This window comes from Mastigoproctus giganteus, chromosome 4 (genome assembly GCF_048544385.1).
Source record: "Mastigoproctus giganteus isolate SK-2022 chromosome 4, ASM4854438v1, whole genome shotgun sequence".
In the NCBI taxonomy this organism is placed as follows: domain Eukaryota; kingdom Metazoa; phylum Arthropoda; class Arachnida; order Uropygi; family Thelyphonidae; genus Mastigoproctus; species Mastigoproctus giganteus.
The window spans coordinates 100,806,253-100,821,319 of record NC_143578.1 but is presented as its reverse complement, the minus strand read 5'-3'; positions in this window follow the sequence as shown (position 1 = coordinate 100,821,319).

Below are 15,067 nucleotides of genomic sequence, written 5' to 3'. Positions count from 1 at the left end.
TCTTATATTATAACCTGTATCTGACTATAACGTTGTCACAAATCACTATAACGCTCTTTTACAGATTGCATTTTTGGCATATTTAACGAAATCATTTCATTTGATGGAGTCGATAGCTTGAAAATTAATAGCAAAACAGTGTAAAGCGAACCGCATTACTTGAGAAATTTTCCCGCGCTCGGTGAAATTTTCTCGCACGCTAATTAAGTTCCATACAGTGACTTATTATGTAGTTCCGAGATCAACATTTTAAAAAATTATCAAATATATTGCTTGTAATATTTGCATTATATTCATTTATCCGAAGTCTAGTCATCACTCAGTACAGTATTAGACATCATGCGTAACAGACAGTTTACTCAAACACTGTATCATAATTAATGCAACCAACGTGGTTACATTTTCAAAGAGTTAATAATGGCGAATAAGAATGAAAAAGCAACGTCTGGACGTAGTACAAAGATTATAAATGTAAGAAAAAGACTGAATTTGAAAATTAAATTAGATGTTTTGAAGTGAATCGATTCCGGTCAACGACAAGCGGATGTGTGCCGTAATTTAGGACTGGCAAGTTTAACTGTAAGAACAATTATAAAAAATAAAGAATTAATTTTAGCAGTGGGAAAGACAGCTGTTCCACTGCAAGTAACTAGGGCTAGGCTGGCTCTTAGGATTGAAATGGAGAGACTTTAACTAATTTTATTGAAGATAATATCCAATGCAGAATTCAGTTAGTTAAATATTATAAAAAAAAAAAAAGAGATTAGCCTATATGATGAGGCGCCTCCGTAGCCAGGTGGGAAGGAGCAGCAGTGCGTAGCACACGCTTCTTGATTAGACCGGGGTTCGAGTCTGTCACCACCAAATACGGAAGATGCGGAAAGGTCAGGGAATGACCACCGCATTTCCCAGAACAATATGGCCTTAGTTGCTAATACTCCAAAAACCAAATAACAAACAAACAAACAAACCTATATGATGATCTGAAGAAAACTCACCTAAAAAAAAAATGTGGAACCATTTAAAATTTGTAGGGCTGGTTGAATAGATTTAAAATCCAGGGAGAAGCTGCAAGTACAGATCAAGGAGCCAAAGCTTTCAAAAAGAAGTTGTTAAAATTATTGAAGAGGGGTATTATGTGTTATATTTCTCAACAAGTTTTTAACATAGATGAAGCAGGACTTTTTTGGAAACGAATGCCTAAAAGAAGTTTCATATTGAAAGAAGAAAAAAACATGCCAGGTTTCAAAGCGATGAAGAATCGGTTGACTTTATTGTTGGGTGTTAACGCTTCGAGGGATTTTTTATAAAAAATAAAGAATTAATTTTAGCAGCGGGAAAGACAGCTGATGGAGTCAACACATTTTTCATGATTAAATTCATCAATTATATTAAAGCAGTTAAAATCAATTTAGATCAATTAAATTCATGATTTTAAGTTTAATTTGGTACGTAAGTAGTTACCACATAATTATATACTTACATAATGCAGAATATTTTATATGTACAAATATTTGAATATTAAATATTTTGACCGACATTTGTGCATCTTTTCACTACCATTTATTATTGATTAGGAAATATCCAATGGCACCGATACTCACAAATACATATGTCGCCTTAGGGGAATGTGACGCTCGCTTAGCGCGGAATCACAAGACCTTGGAATTTGAAATTTTTGCTATATAAATAAGCTATTTATCTCTCTAAGATTCATTTTTATAATGGAAATTGCACTACACTTTCATCGTTATTATATGTTCCATTATAAGAATCAGTTTTGAATGCCTTTGTGATATTTTTCTAAAATACATTTCTGGAGGTCACAACCAAAAAACAATTTGCCCTTTCCAGTTTATTGGGCTTTTCTTTTAAACTTGATCTTACTGCATTTGCGATAATCCCAATAACTGGAATTGTGTGGGTTTTTTCATTATTATGGTGAAATGTGTTTACCTTTCACTGAAATCTTCAAGCATATAAAAAACAAATTTTCAGAATCTTCTCATCATTCCTATTTACTTATTACAATGATGAAGGGAAAGCGACCAATGGAAAGTGTAAGTGGAGGCAGTGCTAGGAAAGGGAACAAAATTGATTTGAAAATGAAAATGATTAAGAAGCAGGATAAAGGTTGTCTATTGCAAGGGAATTTGGTCTCGCTGCTTCAATAGCGAATGCTATTTTAAAGGACAGTGAGCGTATAAAAGAACATGTTAAAGGATCAATGCACTTAAGATCAACAGTGATCACAAAACATCATTCCGGTGCTATATCGAAGATGAAAAAGCTATTAATAATATGGATGGAAAATCAGAATAATGGACATTCAAGCAAAAGCAACAAGTATTTATGAAGATATCAAGGATAAGTACGGTGAACCCCAAGCCAAATTCGTGGCAAGCAGTGAGTGGTTTAATAAGTTCAAGCATCATGCTGGTTTCGACAAAGTTAAAGTATGCAGTGAAGTCGCCAGTGACAATTCTGCAGCTGCAGAGAAATTTTGTCATGTGTTGGAAAAAACCCCCTTCTAAATCTCCACAGCCCTCAACTTCTGTAGTGGCGTACTTATCAGCTGGAGAGTTATTCTGGCGACGATGCTCAAGAGGTAAAACTTGCTGATGTTATGTGTCTGTCTCCTCTTTTTTTAAATTTTATAATTTTGTATAATTTTGTAATTTTTCCCGTGCATGACATAAAAAAAAAATTGAACATTTCTTTTTTGCTTCAGTCAAATTCAGCATGCATAGTTGAGTGCTGCATAAGCAATTTAGGGAAATTCCGACTTATGGAAAATTCCATGGAATGCAACCTTTACATAAGTCGGGGAGTGGCTGTAATATGTATTTACTTATTAGAAATTTAAGATATTTAAACCTATGTTAGCAATTTTATTGTGTTTCTAACTTCTTTTTTTTAGTGTTTTACTTACCAGACTGAACTTTTTTTTTTTTTGAGTGCTCTGCCCTATCCCTATTTTTCCCATAAGCCCTGTTTTTAATGCAAAAAATACCTTAAATGGAGATTTTTAGGAACACATGTACCGCATTATAGTAGAACTGACTGTATTATATTTTGACACTTTTAGTCATCTGGCTGAGCCTTATATACTCAGTCAAATTTTTTCAGATAATGACAATGTGTCTTCTGTTTTTAGTGTTTTCAAATCAACCTTTTGAATTTCTTCAAACTTCTGGTCTTAACTATCTGCAGAACAAATTTGCTCCAGTAAGCAACAACTCATGGCTAAAAGAGAAATTCCTACAATTTATTTTCTTAACCCTTGGCCCCGGGTGCCAAGCGAATTCGAGGTCAAGCGAATATAGTGCGAATCAAACAGTGATCTTTCTAAGAGATAAAAGTTCTTTTTAAGTTATATCATTTTCTATCAGCAGTTTATTTATCATAAATAAGTTCTACGCTTGTAAAGTATCAAGTAAGGACAGAGAAAGGAAATTCACCTTTCTTTTTGTTATATATATTATATTCTTTACTAACAACTAACCTTTCTAACCGCTTGGCCTCCTTGCGGCACTGCTCCTGCCTCCCCATGGCGGGGCCGGAAACCTTGGCAGAAAAGTCCTCTTGCCAAGGGCGAAAAGGAGCAAAAATGGCAAATACAGACCATATTGACATAAATAACGACAACCCTAAGAGATTGAAGACTGATCAGATGGAGCAGCCCTGCCCATCTTTCTTAATCTTTCACTCTCTCAGTAACCAGCTTATGAGTAAATTGTCTCCCTTTGTTATACAGAAAAATCTGGAGGGTATAGCAGGATCTCCCAAGACGGTGAAGAGATAGCAATCAGGAGACTCACTTATAGAAGCCATGAATCAAAGACATTCTGAAAAGCTTCTACAACTAACAAGCTTTGCTGGAAATCCTGTAAAAATATCTCCTCACGCAACCCTAAATTCATCTAAGGGTTTCATATCGAGTTGGGATTTTTTAAATGTCACAGAGGAAGAAATAACCCAAGAACTGCAGGGACAGAACATAATTGAAGCGAAAAGAATAATGATTAAAAAATATAATCAACTGACACCTACAAGAAATAGTATTCTCACATTCAATATGCCAAACTTACCCTCCTGTGTAAAAGCAGGTTATCTATTTTGTCGAATTTGCCCATACATTCCCAACCATTTAAGATGTTATAAATGCCAAAAAGTATGGGCATTCTCAAACTGTATGTAGAGTTGTAGTAGTGTCTGCCCCAACTGTGGGTCCTCAGACTATATACAAAATGACTGTACTGCTACAAAAATGACATGTACAAATTGCAAAGGCGACCATCCTGCATATTCCAAGACATGTGAAAAGTGGAAAACCGAGAAAAAAATAGTAAAATACAAGGTTGAAAACAGTCAGTTACCAAGAAGCAAGAAAACTAGTTGCACCAACTATAAACCAGAATATTACCTATGAAAATGCTGTAAAAAAATATCAAGCAGTCTCTGTTCAAACTGATGTCACAGTCCCTACTAATAAATCAATTTCTAATTGGGCTAGAAATGTTCTCTCTGAGATGCAAGCAACAATCCAAGACCACAGACCAAGCAAATAATACACCTCTGACCATACCAGCGGTAACTCCTGCACCAGTGATTGCTACCACATCTTGTATTACAAACACAAATACTGTGAAAAATATTCAGGACACAACCATGGATATAGATGGCACATCTATACAGGAAGATCCTATTTTAGAAATCCATGCCGAAGAAGAAGAAATGGACATTGGTCGGCCAGTCTTCAAAAAAAAAGACAAACAGAAATTGGAACACCATAAACCAGTCACTTTCAAAAAGCAGTCAGAATCAGCTCAATCAACTAAACACAAACAATGCCTTTTACAATGGAACTGCAGAGGCTTTCGTTGCAATACAGATGATAAAAAAAAAGGTAAAGTGCAGCCATTATCAACCCACTGCAGGATGGAAGCCTCCTCAACAATTCATGCTGAGGGAAATGGACCATAATCTGCCACGCTGGTCCAGTGCGGATTGGCAGATCGACCGTATTCAGCAGTCAGGGGCTTGAACCCCGGTCTACTCAAAGAGCATGTGCTACTGCACTCCCGCTCCTGACCACTCGGCTACGGAGACGATATTCAAGATCTAATTAATCGATTTTCTCCAGTTGCCTTTTGTCTTCAGGAAACTTACTTAACTTTGCAAATTTCTCCTTCGATAAAGAACTATTGCCTTTATCGAATGGATCATAATACAACAAATGCTGCCCGTGGTGGTGTAGCAATCTTAATAAATTCAAAGATCCCAACTAAACATATTCCACTTCAAACTGAAATAGAAGCTTTGGCTGTAATCTACTTACAGCCAAACCGTACTTACTGTTTAAAAGATCTTGAAGATTTCCTTATACAGATACCTCCACCTCTCTGTATGTTAGGGGACTTCAACGGGCACCACCCCTTATAGGATGATCCTAAATTAGATAGACGAGGTCGACTCATTGAGAGCCTAATAGAGGCAGTAAACCTCACTGTACTCAATACTGGCATACACTCACATTCAGCTCCCAAATGGACATACCTCAGACATAGATCTCTCTATTTGTTCTTCATTACTGGTCCCGACCATAGAATGGTATGTTTTAAATGATATAATGGGTAGTGATCACTTCCCAATCATATGCAACCTATTAATAGCACAGGCTCCTCCAGCTCAACCCTGTAGAAAATGGAAATTTGCCTGAGCAAACTGGGCAAAATTCCAGTCATCAATATCTTTTGATGAGGAAAAAATCCATCTCCAGCCTATGATGTGACAGAATACATCATGTCACATCTCCTAAATGTGGCTAAAGACACAAAACCACTATCAAATCCCTCGGTTCATAAGCATTATAATTATTGGTGGAATGAGCAATTCACAAAAGCCAAAAAAGCAAAAAATAAAGCCTGGAATTTGTTTCGGCAATATCCAACAACACCCAATCTAATAAATTATAAGAAGTCAAAGGCAAAAGCACGTTTCATACAAACGCAACCCAAGAAAGAATCCTGGATCTGTTTTGCATCAAGCATTAACAAAATCACTGACACCAAAATAATATGGAAAAAAATTAGACAGCTTTCTGGTAAGTTTCCTACCGTACCTTCACCAATTCTGTCCCGTAATGGGCAAGATCTATATAGTCCTTTAGATATCGCAAATGCTTTGGGCAACACATTTGCTGAAATCTCAGCGGCAGCAGCTCTATTAACTTGCAAACTGCCCTCCTTCTACCGTATAACAAACCCCCACAATATTCCGAACTCTTGCATGCTATCGGAACAGCCCACAATGATGCTGCTGGACCAGATGGAATCTATTACGTCATGCTATAACATCTTTATGACAAATCTTTGCATCTCCATCTGCTCTTTTATAATCGTATTTTTCTAGAAAATGTCTATCCAACTTCTTGGCATCATTCTACTGTTTTGGCATTCCTAAAACCTGGAAAAGATCCAACCAATCCCCATAGCCATAGACCAATATCTATCTCAAGCTGCCTCAGCAAAATTCTAGAAAAAATTGTCCACTGTAGACTCGCCTGGATCATTGAGTCAGAACAGTTAATGAGCAATAGTCAGTATGGCTTTCGTCAAAACAGGTCATGCCTGGACCTTATGGTTAAGGCTGAATTTGCCATTCGTAATGCGTTTATTAAGCATGAACATCTAGTAATGGTTTCCATAGATATAGATAAGGCTTTTGATACCACCTGGTGGCATGGCATACTAAGAGATCTTTACTCTTTTGGTCTGCAGGGCAACCTTCCTATATTTATAAAGCATTTTCTACACACTAGATCATTCGATACCAACATGCTCTCTCTCTGCAACTTTCATTCAGGAAGAAGGTGTTCCACAGGGATCAGTACGGAGTGACACCCTTTTCACCCTAAGAATAGATTCTATCACTAAACAACTTCCAAGTACTGTAGAAACTTACCTTTATGCAGATGACCTTTCCATCTCCTGTCATTCCCAAAATATGAGATCTATTGAACGACAGCTTCAGGTATCATTAAATAAAATACAGCAATGGGCCAGCCTTAATGGCTATAGGCTTTCACAGCAGAAAACAGTTGCTATCCATTTTTGTAGACAACGCAAATTTCATGTGGATCCTGAACTTAACATCTCTAATATTTCCATCCCAGTCACTAGTAACATTAGATTTCTAGGTTTAATCATGGACAACAAGCTAAATTTCTTAGAGCACATTAAAAAAGTATGTACTACCTGCTTAAAAAAAAAAAACATACTCAGAGCTTTATCTGCACAAACGTGGGGTGCAGATCGTACCTCCCTTCTTCGATTATACAGGGCATTAATCAGATCCTGTCTTGATTATGGAGCTCCCATCTATGACTCTGCCAGAAAGAGTGCATTACGCTGGCTTGATCCAGTTCAACACAGTGCACTGAGGATTGCACTTGGCACATTCAGAACATCGCCATCGCGTAGCCTTTACATTGATGCTCCCGAGCCGCCACTATCTTTACGTAGGAAATTGCTATTGCTGAAGTATTCTGTCAAGATACAAAGTTGTGCCTCGCATGCCATTCAGCCATATCTTTTCAATCCACCATTAGAAAATCTGTACAGAAATAAACCTAGCATAGTAAAACCAGCTGGTCATCGCCTTCTTGAACTACTGCAGGTTTGGAATATATCCATCCATTCTGTACAAGTAGCCACTTGTACCCAACCACCATGGGTTCAACCTCCTATACCGACCTGTGACACTTACCTCTCTCAGTGGGGAAAGAATATTTTGCAATCATCAAATATCAGACAAGTTCATGCTGTTCACACTCAAAAATATATTGATTTTTTTTACCAATATACACAGATAGCTCTAAATCCAATTCAAAAGTTGGAGCAGCTGCAGTGTATCCGAATACAATTGTATCAGCAGCCCTTCCTTCTGAATTCAATATCTTTTCAGCTGAATTATTCACAATTAAACTAGCTTTTAAAAAAATCTCTCTCCTGACTGCTCTTTAAAATCAGTAATTTACACGGATTCTCTCAGCTCAATCAAGGCTTTGTGTAATTCCTCAGATAAATTTCACCCTGTTATAAATGAAATTAGAAAATTATTACTAAAGATTAAAGAACCCCAACCACTGGTCACCTTCTGCTGGATACCAGCACATTCTGGTATTTTAGGCAATGAACAGGCTGATAAAGCTGCAAAAAACCCAACTAGCTTAGATTTAACCAATATCCATGTTCCAGCCTCAGACTATGCACTAATGATTCATGCTGCATGCCTATCAGAATGGACAGCACTATGGCATTCCCAAACAAATAATAAACTCTATCAGATTAAACAGGTTCCGAAAATCTGGCTCTCCAGTGTCCGGACATCAAGACAAGAAGAAGTAATTTTTTCAAGAGCAAGAATAGGTCATACTTACCTGACCCACCTTCATTTACTCACAGGAGATGATCCACCACAGTGTCCACATTGCTATATGGATATGACTGTTAACCACATTCTCATTGACTGCCCTTATTATAAACAAGGCAGAATCTCAACCCTGCAATCACTGATTATCCTTCAACAACCAATAACCCTAGAGAATTTGATTGGTGACAAGGCCAATATATCTGAATTTTTCCATTTTCTGAAGCAAACTAGAATTTTTAATCTTTTCTGATTAAGGACATTTCAGAAGTACGATTCTCTCTTTTCCTTTAATGTAACCGAATAGGCGCATTATAGCCAAAGTAGCTTATGCACCATGAAACCCCCCACAACAACAACAACAACATTCTTAACCCTTTTCCCCTGTAATTTGAATTTATAGCTGTATTCCTTGAATTTATAACAATGAAAACGTCATTGATTCAGCAAAGGCATATGATGCAAATAAGCAAGCTTATACAGCATCAGCCAAAAAAAAAAAAAAAAAAAAATGCTGCCTCATTTCACCAATCCATTCACTCCAAAGATTTATCCAGTTCTTCCTTGAATTTATTTAAGCTATCAACTTCCACAACGGCAGATGGAAGTTTGTTCCAGCAATCAACTAGCTGCTGGCTAAAGGAAAATTTTCACACATCTATTTTACAACCATCTCTCCTCTTCTCTGTATTTATGTCCCCCCTCAGGTTCACAATCTAATCAAGTGGAAGAATCCCATCAGAATTCAGCATGCTCAACCCATTAAAGGCCTTATGCACCTCAATCAGAAGATCACCTCACAGGTGCCTAGTCTCCAGCTGCTGAAATTTGCAGAACTTAAGCCTTTCTTTGTAAGAGCACAGATTTGTTCCCCTCACCAGTCTTGTTGCCCTTCTCTGTACTCATTTTATTAACTCTACTTCCTTTCTAAAATGAGGCTGCCAAACCTGTACACAGTACTGAAGGTGTGTCCTGGCCATAGCCTTATATAACAAGGGGATAATCACCTCCTTATCCCTGCTAGCAAAATTCCTGTATATCATTGACAAGACTCCATGACCTACTCAGGCAGCCTGTCTGCACTGCTCAAAAAATTTTATATTTGACTGCACAATTACTTCCAGGTCTTTTTCATTCTCCACTACCCTGAGTGTAGTACCACATAGTATCTTTCTCTGGGGGCAGTACAGGAACTCCTTGACTTACGGAAATTCAACTTTACATAAGTTTTTTCTGGCCCGTGCAAACTTAAAAAAATTGTGGAAACGTATTTTGCATCCTATAGGAATAAATGGAGGTATCATGAAAATATCGTAATGTGAACCCAGAACACCTTTTTTTTTTTTTTGTAATTCGTTCCAAGTCCTTGGAAGTTGAAAATTTCACTATATCTAAGCTATTTATCTCTGGCGCCTCTGTAGCCAGATGGGCAGGAGCAGCAGTGCGTAGCACACGCTTCCTGATTAGACCGGGGTTCGAGCCCGTGACCACCAAATACGGAGGATGCGGAAAGGTCAGGGAATGACCACCACATATCCCCAGCCCGGATAAAGGGTAAGGGTTGGCGTCGGGAAGGGCATCCGGCCGTAAATAGATTTCATGCCAAAACAGTAAAAACGCTGACCTCATATATAATGGGAAAAAAGGCGAGGACAAAAAAAACCAAAAAACTAAGCTATTTATCTCTCTAAAAGGTCATATTTATAATGGAAATTGCATTGCCCTTTCATCGTTATCATATGTTCCCTCTTATAAGAATTAATTTTGAACGCCTTTGTGATATTTTTATAAAGCACGTTTCTGGTGGTCACGACCATAAAACAATTTGCACTTTCCGGTTTATTGGGCTTTTCTGTTCGTGATCTAATTATAAATGGGTAGTAAACTCGATCTTACTGCATTTGCGATAATACTGATAACTGCAGTTGTGTGGGTTTTTACTCTATTATGGTGAAATGTGTTCCCCTTCACTGAAATCTTCAATCATATAAAAAAAATTTTCAGAAACTTCTTTTCATTCCTATTTACATATTATAATAATTTATTTGGAAAATTAAATGCACTAGGCATAATCCTTATGGGTTTTGATAATTAACTATATAATATCGGTGTAAACACACCATAGTTAACCCATAGATTTGAGCTACGATTGTAGCGTAGAAGGCATCGTTTTAATTGTATCTCATAATGTGGTTGCCTTCACAACAAGATAGCTACTATTGAATTACTTCAAATAAATAACGCTTCTCTAGTAGAGAAGGCTACTGTTATTTATTTTCAGCTTACCACCACCCAGACGATCGTTTCGAAGCTTTTTGGCTTCGTCATCAGTGGGCGGGTAGGTAATACAACAAGCCATCTCAGATATTATATAGTTAATTATCAAAACCCATAAGGATTATGCCTAGTGCATTTAATTTTCCAAATACATTACCACCACACCCTTCTGGCATCTCTCATAATGTGGATATAACTTCGCAACTGAGATGGCTTGTTGTATTACCTGGGTACCTGCCCGCCCACTGATGACGAAGCCAAAAAGCTTCGAAACGATCGTCTGGGTGGTGGTACTGCTGAAAATAAATAACAGTAGTCTTCTCTACTAGAGAAGCGTTATTTATTTGAAGTAATTCAATAGTAGCTATCTTGTAGTGAAGGCAACCACATTATGAGATACATTTAAAACGATGCCTTCTACGCTACAATCGTAGCTCAAATATATGGGTTAACTATGGTGTATTTACACCGATATTATATAGTTAATTATCAAAACCCATAAGGATTATGCCTAGTGCATTTAATTTTCCAAATACATTACCACCACACCCTTCTGGCATCTCTCATAATGTGGATATAACTTCGCAACTGAGATGGCTTGTTGTATTACCTGGGTACCTGCCCGCCCACTGATGACGAAGCCAAAAAGCTTCGAAACGATCGTCTGGGTGGTGGTACTGCTGAAAATAAATAACAGTAGTCTTCTCTACTAGAGAAGCGTTATTTATTTGAAGTAATTCAATAGTAGCTATCTTGTTGTGAAGGCAACCACATTATGAGATACAATTAAAACGATGCCTTCTACGCTACAATCGTAGCTCAAATCTATGGGTTAACTATGGTGTGTTTACACCGATATTATAATAATGAAGGTAAAGCGACCAATGAAAAGTGCAAGTGGTGGTAGTGCCAGAAAATGAAACAAAATTCATTTAGAAATGAAGATGAAAATGATTAAGAAGTACAAAGCAGGACAAAGTTTGTCATCTATTGCAAGGGAATTAGGTCTCGCTGCTTCAACTGTGAATACTATTTTAAAGGACAGTGCGTGTATAAAGGAACATGTCAAAGGATCAACAGTGATTACAAAACAGCATTCAGGTGTTATATCGAACAGCTGTTAATAATATGGATCGAAAATCAGATTCGGAAGCAACTGCCCCTGAGTCTAATAACCATTCAAGCAAAAGCTTGAATGGTTATTAGACTAGTCATCTTCAAAAAGCAGTCAGAATCAGCTCCATCAACAAAACACAAATAAAGCCTTCTATTTTACAATGGAACTGCATATGCATTCGTTGCAATACAGACGATATCCAAGATCTCATTAATCGATTTTCTCTGTTTACCCTTTGTCTTCAGGAAACTTACCTCCTTACAAATTTCTCCTTCGAAAAAGAACTATTGCCTTTATCGAAGAGATCATAATACAGCAAATGCTGCCCATATGGTGGTGTAGCAATCCTGATAAATTCAAAGATCCCAACTAAACATATTGCACTTCAAACTGAAATAGAAGCTGTTGCTGTGCATATAACTCTCCATATTGCAATAACACAAGTCTCAATCTACCTACAGCCAAACCATACTTACTGTTTAAAAGATCTTGAAGACCTCATACAGATACCCCCACCTCTCTGTATGTTAGGGGATTTCAATGGGCACCGCCCCTTATTGGGTGATCCTAAATTAGATGGATGGGGTGGACTCATTGAAAGTTTTTTAGAGGCATTAAGCCTTGCCATATTCAATACTGGTACATACATTCAGCTCAAAACTGAACATACCTCAGCAATAGATCTCTCCATTTGTTCTCTATTACTGGTTCCAACCATAGAGTAGTATGTTATTAATGATCCTAGGGCAGTAATCACTTCCTAATTGTATTCAACCTATTAATACCACAGACCCCTCTAGCTCAACCCTGAAGAAAATGGAAATTTGCTCAAGCAAACTGGGTAAAATTCCAGTCATCAATATATTTCAATGAGGAAAAAAATCTGTCTCCAGCCTATTGATAAATGTGACAGAATACATTATGGTGCATCTCCTAAATGTGGCTAACGACACGATACCACTATCAAAACTCCTGTGCCGAAAGCATAATTATTGGTGGAATGAGGAATGCACAAAAGTAAAAAATAAAGCCTGGAATTTGTTTCAGCAATATCCAACAACAGCCAATTTCATAAATTATAAGAAGTCAAAGGCAAGAGCACATTTCATACAAAGGCAAGCCAAGAAAGAATCTTGGACCCGTTTTGCATCAAGCATTAACAAAAACACTGACACCAAAATAATATGGAAAAAAATTAGCCAGCTTTCTGGTAAGTTTCCTACCGTAAAAAAAAAAAAAAAAAAAAAGGTAAACTGCAGCCATTATCAACCCACTGCAGGATGGAAGCCTCCTCAACAATTCATGTTGAGGGAAATGGACCATAATCTGCCATTGTTCAGGGCAGGTTGGCATCTCAGCCGTATTTAGCAGTCAGGGGCTTGAACCCCGGTCTACTCAAGGAGCGTACCTTCTTCAATCCTTTCCTGGAATGGGTGAGATCTATCTAGTTCTTTAGATATTGCAAATGCTTTGGGCTACACTTTTGCCGAAGTCTCAGCACATTCAGCCTATATGCCATCATTCCAAAGAATTAAAAACACTGCAGAACAGCGTTCTATTAACTTTCAAACTGCCCTCCTTCTGCCATATAACAAGCCTCTGCAATACTCTGAACTTTTGCATGCCATTGGAACAGCTCACAATGTGCTGCCGACCAGATGGGATCTGTTATGTCATGCTACAACGTCTTGATGACAAAGCTTTCTTCCTCCTCCTCCTGGTCTTTTACAACCGAATTTTTCTGGAAATTGTTTATCCAGTTTCTTGGCATCATTCTACTCTTTTGGCATTCCTAAAGCCTGGAAAAGATCCGACCAATCCCCATAGCTATAGCCTAATATCCCTCTCAAGCTGCCTCAGCAAAATCCTAGAAAGAATTGTCCACAGTAGACTCATCTGGATCATGGAGTCCGAACAGTTAATGAGCCATAGTTGATATGGCTTCAAAACAGGTCATTTTATGGTTAAGGCTGAATTTGCCATTCGTATTGCCTTTGTTAAACACAAACACCTAGTAATGGTTTCAATAGATATAGAGAAGGCTTTTGACACCACCTGGTGGCATGGTATACTTAGAGATTTTTACTCTCTTGGTCTGCAGGACAACCTTCCTATATTTGTGAAGAATTTTCGACGTACTAGATCATTTCAAGTTCGATACCAACATGCCCTTTCTGCAACTTTCATTCAGGAAGAAGGTGTTCCACGGGGATCAGTACTGAGTGCCACTCTTTTTGCTCATAGAATAGATTCTATCACTAAACAACTTCCAAATACTGTAGAGACTTACCTTTATGAAAATGACCTTTCAATCTCCTGTCCTTCCCAAAACATGAGATCTATTGAACAACAGCTGCAATATCACTAAATAAAATACAGCAATGGGCCAGCATCACGGCAATCAACTTTCGCAGCAGAAAACAGTTGCTACGGCCCCAGATGCCAAGCGTATTTCGAGGCCAAGCGATATTCTTTCAATTCATAAAGTGTTCTTGATAAGCGATTGAAATTATATTTTAAGTTCTACATTTCTTTCAACAGTCTTACTTTAAAAACAGTTCTATACTTGAAAAGCCACAAGTTAGAGTACAGAAAGGAAATACACCTTTCTTTACATTTTCCTGTATTTTTATTTCTACTAATTAACTAACACTTCAACCGCTTGGCCTACAAATGGCACTGCTCCTGCCTCCCCGTGGCGGAGCCGGTAACCTGCGGGATATAAACGACTATCCACCTCTAGAACTTTCAAACTCAAGGCTAGACAAACCCAATGATGATGATTTGAATCAACCGAAAAGGCTCCGAAGAGAAATGCAGCGCAACGAGGTGCCAAACTTTCTGGTGATACACTCTCTCACCAACCAGCCTGTCAGCAGATTATCACCATTCGTCATCCAAAGATATTTGGAATCCATTGCTAGAACACCAAAAATGGTTAAATGACTGCAATCCGGAGACCTACTTATTGAAACATCCAACTCCAAATATTCTGAGTGGCTGCTCAAAACAACAACAACATTCGGTGGGCTGCCAGTATCTATTACTCCACATTTCACCTTAAATTCCTCGAAAGGCTTCATAACAGAATGGGATCTACTTTCAATATCTGAAGAGGAATTAGTTCAAGAACTGAGTAATCAAAAAGTAATCAGTGCCAAATGCATAATGACTAAAAAAGATGGAAATCTCGTCCCAACTAGATCAATCATTTTAACTTTCAGCACCCTAGATTTGCCA